The sequence below is a fragment of the Dermacentor variabilis genome, chromosome 4 (genome assembly GCF_050947875.1).
Source record: "Dermacentor variabilis isolate Ectoservices chromosome 4, ASM5094787v1, whole genome shotgun sequence".
In the NCBI taxonomy this organism is placed as follows: Eukaryota; Metazoa; Arthropoda; class Arachnida; order Ixodida; family Ixodidae; genus Dermacentor; species Dermacentor variabilis.
In genome coordinates, this window is record NC_134571.1 from 47,856,903 (window position 1) to 47,867,108 (window position 10,206).

Here is a 10,206-nt window from a genome sequence, read left to right on the forward strand (position 1 = left end):
TCTGTTGTGTGTTCTGTCATTCTGTAATCCTTTTTTTTTCTGTTTCTCCACTTTTGCTTTCTATTTTCTGCGGCACAGCGTGTGCATACATGACAGGAGCGAGTCATAGGGGAAAGGCGATGCTAGGAACTTTTCACCCCACCGCGTCGAATGTGCACAATGCCCTCTGGGGCTCCCTGGAAGCAGTTCCACTTCGCAATAAGCTCGTGATGCCTAGTCACAGGATACTTATTTATGTCTATATATCGTACTAAATCTTGTACCAACCGCCATCTATTGTGTTAGACTTGGTCTTGCATTTTTTTGTAGTCTTTAGTTTTGTGCGCTGTGTGGCGTTAAGCGAAATTATCATGAGCTGCAACGTATGCATGCCATTGCTTAGCGTTTTTATTGCGCGGTGCTGCTTTGTGTTGTTCTTTTCGTGATTTTTTGGTTTTCTGGGAAAAATAGAACAGTGCATTTGCAATGAAGACCGCATTTGCCTTATCATAAATTTGCCTGCATGCCTGCGTTTCTGCACTTCTTGCGCTTGTGCAGCATCCGTTTTCCGTGCCGCATTGCCTACGTGACGATGCGCGCGGAGGTCATGCGTGGTCAAGCGTGGAAACATTCATATGTAGGTATTCTTGCCGAAAATTAATTCAATATGCTTAAGAAATGACTACACAAAACGACGAAGACTTTTGGCTACTTTTGGGCTACCCAAAAGTTTTTTCTTTTGGCTACATTTGGGCTACTGCGGAGGCCAATTTGGCTACCTGTGGTCGGAGCGATCTGGCAACCCTGCACGCAACAGCCTCGCGAATGATCATGTTCAGACAGCCAAACCACGGGGCCCAGTACTTGTTTCCTCGTGGAACCAGTGATAGCACCTACCGACAGCATGTACCGATAGTACCGACTTCAGACGATAATAGGAGATAAAATGCGAACGGTTTTTCGAGCTTTAAATTTCGTTAGCTCAACCAGGAGCATCTTCTGCAAGTCTCAGCACCAATGAAGGGCTGCACTTAATAGAGGACCCAGATGCTGAATGACCACAATTTTGTGCGCAAGATCTACATACGTTACAACGCCGGCCTACTCCCCAGCGCGCACATCGGATAAATTTGCTAATTTCTTTCTTTCCCTCTATTTTTTTTTCCTCGAGCGAGTTTTCAGTGTCACTGCTGATGTGTTGTTTCGAGAGCGTTTCTATGCACACTGGATGCCTATAGAATGCTTTTGAGAGACAGGCATATCAGCTTTTCTTTTCTTTTAGTTTTCATTTTCTTTCTCTCTCACTGTCTCGAACCTGAATACCTGCGTGCTTCGTAATTAGCTGACAAGTCAAACTGCAATATTAAATCATAAATAGATATTATGTATTCCCTCTACAGCCTTAAACACTCTATGTTGCACAGTGACCTTTCGTAATGAAAATAAAGAAACTATCGGTAAAATAAAAGTCTATAAGTGCCATTCCATCTACATCATAACTCTTCGTTGCTTTTTGGATTTATTTGTATGTAGAAAAAAAAAGAGAACGCAAACACTTCTAAGCAATAAATGCAGCGACGGAAGCGTTATTTGCGGACACATTGGAAACGGATGAGGAACGAGAAGCCGTTGGCGCATTCATGAGCATTTAATTTTTCCTTCATTTTTAGCTCACAAATTGTGAAACAGTGACATTAGCGCTGCTTTTTCACCTCGTATTTCACCACGTGGTGGGAGAGGGAAAATAAAGAAGAGTGCGAGTCCATTTGGATGGTTGGCAGCTCTGGAAGCGAGCGTAATCTCCAGAGGCCAGGGATAATACCTATTGATCCGGGACGGCCTAGGATGCCACACAACCCCTTTCTTTTCTTTGTATGAGGACACTCGCTTCTAACACAATGAGCAGGACCTGTGGCGAAATCCTTAAAGCAGCGGTGTCAACTGCATGCGTCCTCTGCCCTTTCTAGGCCACCTTTTGCGATTAAACCATCTTTTCAATCAGGCTCTGCTACTTTTTCTGCCACTTCCACGCCGTGTCGCACAAAAGAAAGAAATATAGAACAGCACTACAGACCGCTGGCATTGCAGCACCAGTACTCCAGAGCAATGCAACTGTCTACAGATTATATACAGGTGCCTAGAAAGGGAACAGTAACCTCTGTCGAATGAGGTGCAATACGAAGCCAAAGAAAAGAAGAGGTTTTCGATCCCACTGAGCTTAATGGAAGTTACCGGCCGCAGAAGAGAATAACACAGAAGCAACTGAATTGCTCGAAATATCTACCAAAAAGAAGAAGCTTTGGCGATCTTCTAATCGGACAGCTGACGCAATCTTGGTGCAGCCTAATCGATCATTCTTTCCATTCTAATCCTTATCGCCCCTCGCTCTCCCACATTCACCTTTCACTTTGTACAAGAGTGCGAAGTTTGGTTAGTTGGTTAAGCAACATTCTCAAAAAAAAAAAAAAACAGCGCCAGCTACAGGACCAGACGAGGACGATAGGCCACGCAGGCACTCAATATCCTCAGTCAGCATAGTCAATGCCTTTTTCGTTTCGTCTTTCGGCGGTTCTGTAGCTAAAGCAGCTTTAAAAGCGAAGCTTTTATTCGCGAATCTCGCCGGGTTTTGTGACCGTGCCTGCGGCCTTGTATGTTCCCTTGCCGAATAGGTCAACCAATCACAGCGGAGCAAGCACGCCGCCCGTGCGCCGCTGGGTTCTTTGCAGAACCACCAGCTGGCGCTCGGCTCCACGCATCCGCGGCAGCGGCGGCGTCGGCCGTGCGGGGAAACACAAAAGAACCAGAAAGCTCGACTTCGCGCGTCTGCGGCTGCACGGTAATGAGGAAGTAAACGCTTCTTGAGGATAGAATGAATTCTAATTGCGCTATTTAAATATGCGCATGCTGCCTCTGGAACCATGATGCCTTCAAGGCGTCCGTCGTACTCGCTAGTAGTCGGCAACTCGGCTTAAGAAAAGGTTCAGTATAATTTGTGCGCGCCAGCGCCTCTGTCTGTCTGTCTGTCTGTCTGTCTGTCTGTCTGTCTGTCTGTCTGTCTGTCTGTCTGTCTGTCTGTCTGTCTGTCTGTCTGTCTGTCTGTCTGTCTGTCTGTCTGTCTGTCTGTCTGTCTGTCTGTCTGTCTGTGTGCGCGTGCGTGCATGCGTGTACTAATGTTTCGACTCTTTATGCACTCAGTCCAAGCGTCGCTGTATATAGATTCTGCTACGCCTCAACTCCACAAATCCATTAATTGGACATTTGCCACGAGTCAAACCACCACCACTCCATCAGCGCCTACACAGAGGTCAATGCAGCATGGACACCGACCCTTGGAAGAATTCGATACCGACTCGAGGGAAGAATTTGAAATACTGGCACGTGACCCACACGCCAGAAATTTCAAAGAATGAATTTGGCGCGGGAGAAGCATGCGTATAAAGGCTCGTGGCCTAATGGTCAGAGCATTGGGATGATGTGCTGGGAGAGAGGTCCAATCCCACCATCGGTTACGCATTTCTTTATGCCACTATAGATAGACTCCAGCAGCATTGGGAAGTATTTAACAGAAAACTCAAGGTACGTAGATCGTACGCAATGACGTCACAGTGTACACGAAACGGCAAAGATATATAAGGTGTAGAAACATCACTTTGATAAATGGAAGTGTGCAAGGTTGCCCATGACACACGCGCGCGCATCAGTTGGGAAGTCTAAATGTGCTATCACATACCTAAAAAGCTGGCCGTGCAGAGTTCTGGCCTAGTTTTCTGCTTCTTCATTTTTTTCCTTTCCGAGCACTAAAGTATGCCTTATTCACAGTGTTTACAGTTGAATAAGGCAACTTTAGATTGAAATAATATTGAAGCCAAAAGTTCTGTGGGACAACCTTGATAGTTACCCTGGGTATTTCTGTTCCCCTACCTCGTCAAGTAAATTAAGAACACAAAATTTCCTAAAAGGTACAGTAACTGAGCGCAATGGGTAGTAAAAGGTGAAGCGTTTATGAAATGCGTCAACTAGAATGCGGAATCTGCACCTTGTTTTCCCTATTATTGATTCAGTTATGCATATGGTGCGCCTGATGCATTACATGTCAAAGTCAAATAATTTATTCCAATATTACAATGCAAATGCAATGTTGAGGATGGCAGGTACCGGTCCTGCATCCTATACATTGGGCAGAGTAGTGATAACAAAACACAAAAGTAAATCAAGGAAGCCCCAAAACAAATCAACGCAAGGTTTACAAATCAGCTTTAAGAGACAAGCGATATCGAAAAAGAATATGTAACTACCAGAATTTAGTAAATAAGAAGAGTGTTACACGAACAAGATGACCACGTAATGAATATGCGCATAGGTAAGACATTCCATTTGTGGCCTTCTGTTTTCAACAAGAATCGTTTTTATCACACTCATAGCACCAACTTCCCCAGCAACGTGTTTTTCTACCAGAAGTTTCTCGCTGGAAAAACCATGTTTCTTTTTTTCTGCAACATTCTTAGGGCGTACCATATATCCCTAATATCGTATATTCCTGTAAGCACACACCACATTGAAAAAGGCAAGGTTCCTTCTCACAGCATAAGTAAATTCGTGGTAAATAAAGCGAAAGCTTAGATACACTATAGAGAGCGGCCATAAGGTTGATTTTTCTGGTTCGTCCAAGACTCCATCAATCTCGATCCCTCCCTTTCCTCCCGGAATCGAAATATTGCTTCCTTAAATAGCTGAGCCTACCCTATATATATAGCATCGCACCAAGAAAAAAGAAAGCGAGAGATATATTGAAAGGCAGAAAGAAAAAAAATTTTTTTCTTTATTTTCTCGTTTAAATTCAGAGGCAAAGAAAGCCTCAAGCCCCTTGAGGCGATGCATCTGAGAGAATCGACCGGCTTTTTTTTTTATTCTTTTCTTTTACGAAATAATATCATGCGTTCCATCCGATACTGGTGTTTCTGCCCGCACCTTGATTAATGCGCATCACGGGGCAATCCTTGGCTCACACAAGCTCCAGGAGCGGCTCCGAATGCTGCAATCCTAACCAGCGCCCCAAGTGTTATCCAGGGAGAAGCCCTGTACTCCGAAGACGCGAAATGAATTCAAGAAATTGCATGCTGTCAAAGCTGATGCATGCGAGCAGTGTAACTACAGCACGTGCCGTATAAACTAATAAATCCTACCTGTCTACTTAACCTAACCTAACCAAATTCATATCTAGTATACACAGCTTTGAGATATATAACTTATTTGTGAAGTGCACTTATGAATTCATATCAGCAACCTAACTAGCACGCATAGTCTAAATTACTGCATCCTATCAGTCTGCTTAAGATGTTGCAAAAAATAAAACTCAAGCATTTTTACTATAAGGTTTCGGGCAGAAGTTACGGAATCATAGAGTCGTTGCTTTTGCTTCTTTGTTCTTGTTGTTTTTGTTTGTTTGTTTTTCGTTACTTTCTTTTTGAAAGTTTTCATTCTGCGGCCATTCTCGTTAAAGCATTTGAGGACAGATATTAAAGTTCTACCTGGTTTAAATGGTTGTATAAATAAATTTACTTTCTTAAACGCAAAATATTCAATTAAATTCGACTAAGCTGCAGACAAAATTTTGTACTTCGGGGTTTTACACGTATCTGAATAAGGGAGTCGACGTCAGTCCCTATAGCCAAAGCTTCCTACTAGGACGACTTGTGCATACGAAGTAAAAGAGATTATATAAACACAATATCTTTCTCTATCTATCTATCTATCTATCTATCTATCTATCTATCTATCTATCTATCTATCTATCTATCTATCTATCTATCTATCTATCTATCTATCTATCTATCTATCTATCTATCTATCTATCTATCTATCATCTATCTATCTATCTATCTATCTATCTATCTATCTATCTATCTATCTATCTATCTATCTATCTATCTATCTATCTCTTTCTCAACTTAGGTGAGTGTCTCTGTTTTTTAGCTGCATCAAATTTTTAAAAAATTACCTGTGGTATAGCCTATATCTAACCATTGAGCTAATTTACTCAATTAGACGTCCATCCCTTCATAGAAGGATCAAAATGCTTAATTTAATAAACAACATAACTACACTAATTATATTTGTAGCTGTTTACATCACAGCCCAATTGTCAATCTATGGAATGTAGCTACCGAGTTTGCAAAGCATATCAACATGTAATGAATTCTGATGGAGGCGCCGGTTTCGAGATATATGCCGTCAAACTTGCGGTAAAATTGCATTGCTTTCCCACTTGCTCTTTTTAAGAAAAAGCTGTGTTATGTATTGAAGCACGAAGGTAACTAGAACGTCAATGCACTTCGTCGGACACTGAAAATTATTATCTCGAAACTGGTGTAATCTTGAGAATTCGTTCAATGTCATGTGCCTTGCATACTCACTAGCTACAATTCGTAGATTGAAATATGTGCCGCAAATTAATTAACTAGAAGGTTAGTCACTGTAGTTATGTTACTTATTCAATTAAGTATTTTGATTTTTTGTAGAAGTAATGACCTCATCGAGTAATTTAGTTCAAGGTTTAGGATTGTGGTATCTGCCACGGACAACATTTATAATCATGGTGCAGCTAAACAAAACAAAAAATGTCACTTTGTAAGGTAGTCGCGTCTGGGCAAGCAAATGCCACAAATATTGTGTTTACGTCAGCATTTAGTATGGGGTTATATTATAGCTACGATAAGATCGAGAAAATATTGGACGAAATCTCAACGCTACATGGCTTCCTCCTCTTGCGCGCCATTGGAGAAAAGCAGTAATTCTCATTCCTGTGCACAGTTGCCGGCAAACCACGCCGTTCTCAAGCTCTCAGTGCAACCAAGGAAGAAATAATAAATAAAAAGAGCGCATTAAGATAAAAACGTGACCCAGGTTTGGTTCCTTGGACAAATTATCCGTAAACAACAGCGCTGTAGCGCAAAGGAGCGCAACGAAGCCAGTAGGTTTAATGTCGTTCCCAACAGACCGTGGCTATACGGGAAATCAAAGGCTCGAGGAAGTGCAGCCTGCACCGGAGAATATATTTAAGCAGCCGGATGTTGCTAATTAGGTTAGTATCGATCCAACGTCTTCCCGAAAATTGCCTCGCGAAACTCGTGTCTTCCATCACGTTCGTCCTCAAGGCCGCCTTTCTTTCTGGGCAAGTTTAGTAGCTCTTTATCTTTTCCCCAAGCAAGCGTATTTTAATTTCCTTAGTCACTGCTCGCCAGCCTCCGTGTTTCTGCAGCCCCGTTATCTACTGAAATACAGCCACTACACTAGTAATCTCGTACCACACGAGTACCGCTACATACGTGAAATATTTTTTTTCCTTGCACATATGCTCAGCGTAGTTGGTGGAACGTAGGCCGAAATAGATTAGGAGCGTATGCGTCATCGTCTGCTGTGGTGCCTTGCATGACTAAGTTAGGTTATTACCCTTCGCATCACGTGTCTACAAGTCACAGCGCTGGCTTCCTGCAGAGATGGTAGTTTAAAGCGGAACAGTATACTTGCGTCGAGACTGAGTAGCCGTGCTATATGTTTTCATTTGATCCCAAGTGCGTCCCATACTTTCCTAAACGAGGCGCGACAGCAAATATATATATCAAGACAGGAAAGGAAGAACTAAAGAAACGGAAAGACAATAACTTTTGATTAAGCGACCTGCACTGCAGATGCATTAATTGTCAAAAGCAATTAATCTACTTCGTGAGTGGTAAGAGCCCCTACATAATGTAATCGGACGCCTGTAGGAATTACGTCTACCCAAAGCCAAAAACAAGAAAATTGAAAGGAACAGTGCGTTTAGATACACATGAGCAGCTGTCATAACTCTTGAAGGAGTTCTGGGGTTGAACTGTATAAAAGATGTCTAAATGTTTCTGTTGCTTCCGTGAAAGTTGATTGACTGATTGATTGATTGATTGATTGATTGATTGATTGATTGGTTGATTGATTGATTGATTGATTGATTGATTGATTGATTGATTGATTGATTGATTGATTGATTGATTGATTGATTGATTGATTGATTGTGCCTCTTTCTCTCTGTCTCTCTTTGACTGGCAATCCCAGACATACTTTACCATCATATTGTCGCCGATCTCCAAGAAGAATATTTCAGAGAGACGACCTAAAGTACGACTGCTGCTGACGGATACAAGTCACTGATAAACTTGCCGGTGACACGCACAGAAACAAGATATGTAACGGAAATATATTCAGGAAGGAAGCTCTGGTTCAGAAAGTACTAGGTCCCCTGCCTACTACTCACGGTTAAGAGTAAAGAAATTGTTTGCTTCCTATGAGATACCCGTCGGGGAACCTCCGTGATTACGTTGTTTTTCGGCAGAGAACGAGCTCGCCGGTTCGATTGCGGGATGTGGAGGCCGCATTTATTAGGGGCGATAAAATAAACAGAAAAAAATACTGAAAAACAACAACGCTCGTATGATTAAATATAGGCGCCCGTTAAAGGACCGCAGATGGTAAAAATTAATCCGGAGCCCTCCACTACGGCGTCTCATTACCCCAATGCTGTTTTCAAACGTTATACCCCAATAATCCTTCGATGGACTACGAGACATAGCATATAAGGAAACGCACTCATAGTATTGCATGAACGGCACATGATCCGTTCCAGAACAATAACAGTAATGACTTCCTAAAATATCTAGCTATTCACAATAGTAATATACCCAGATAGCTTATGAGTCAGTCAGTCACAAAAACTTATTATCGGCACTGGGAGTGACGGGTTCTGCGACACCACCAGGATGGCCTTCAGTCGGTGCTGAAGGCGACCTCTTGGGCTCGTGCTGTGACCCGGACTTGTACTTCTGAAGCAGAGCTGGAAGCAGAGCCTACTTTCGCTAGCCTACAAGCTTCTTGAGTTCTTCGGGTGGTGGGTCTGCGGGGCAGTCCCAAAATATGCGTTCCATCATGGCTCTCTGGCCACATTTTGAGCAATCGGGTTTGAATTCATCTGGGTTGATGTGGTGCATATTGACCGGGTTTGGGAAAGTATTGGTTTGGAGTTGTCTCCATATCTCAAGCTTTCGAAATACTTTTGGGAGGTGGTGGTAGCGCTTGCTTAGCTAGTTTAAAGCATAAAATAATAGTTTGTATTAATACAAGAACACGAAATACAGACACTCATTACACAGATTCCTCCAAGACAATTCCTCACTTTGACAGCGCAGTCTTGCATTTTGAGTCCTGTGAAGCAAAGTGTCTGAGTGAATAAACAACCACCGCGGTGGATTAGTGGCTATAGTGTTGCGCTGCTGACCACGAGGTAGCGGGATCAAATCCAGGCCGCGCGGCGGCCGCATTTTTATGGGGGCGAAATGCAAAAACGCCCGTGTCTCGTGCGTCGGACGCACGTTCAAGATTCCCTGGTGGTCAAAGTTAATCCAGAGTCCCTCACTACGGCGCTCCTCATAATCAAATCGTGGTTTCGCCATGTAAAACTCCCGAATTCAATTCAGTTCGTACAACAACATATTTACTGCTAAAATGGAGGTTGTCATTTCCGCGGTACAAGAAATAGTCGCAGATACGTCAGAAAAGGGAAGACATTTTAATAAAGTTCTTGAGACACTAAATATCATACTATCTAGAAGAAAAAAAACTGCATTGGTCATTAAAACGACAAACTTTTACATAAAAAAAAAGTGCACATAATGGAATAGCTTCTGCTGGCTGTCGAACCAATTACGTATAGAAAGTAAATAAAATGGCATATATGTTGACACGCAGTTTTTCTTTTGTCCAAGCAAAGCTTCCGAATCAGGACACACCTGCTTGCTGACTTCAACCCCTATACCCTCATGTGCATTACACCGAAATTGCGAGCAAAATGGTATACGGCCGCGAATAATAGTAATAAGCGGTGCCTCGTAAACCTACGTATATGCTATGTGTCAGGAACGGCTTTCATCAGCAGGGTCACATTAAAGAAGTAGCCTCGTCCTGACTAAGAATTAAGAACTCAGCACTATCGCTTATCTTGTGCAAAATGAAGATGAACCTCAGTGCATATATTGCTGTTGTCCTCTCAGCGTTCTAACCATTCTAGTTTCATGTTAACACAGGGAAAACAAAAGACAAGGGCATTTAAAAGATAATTATCGACATGTAATATCTTTGCATCCAGCTTTATCACTTAATAAGAAACTGTTAATTGGCCCATCATGGCAAGGTTTTCAGCTT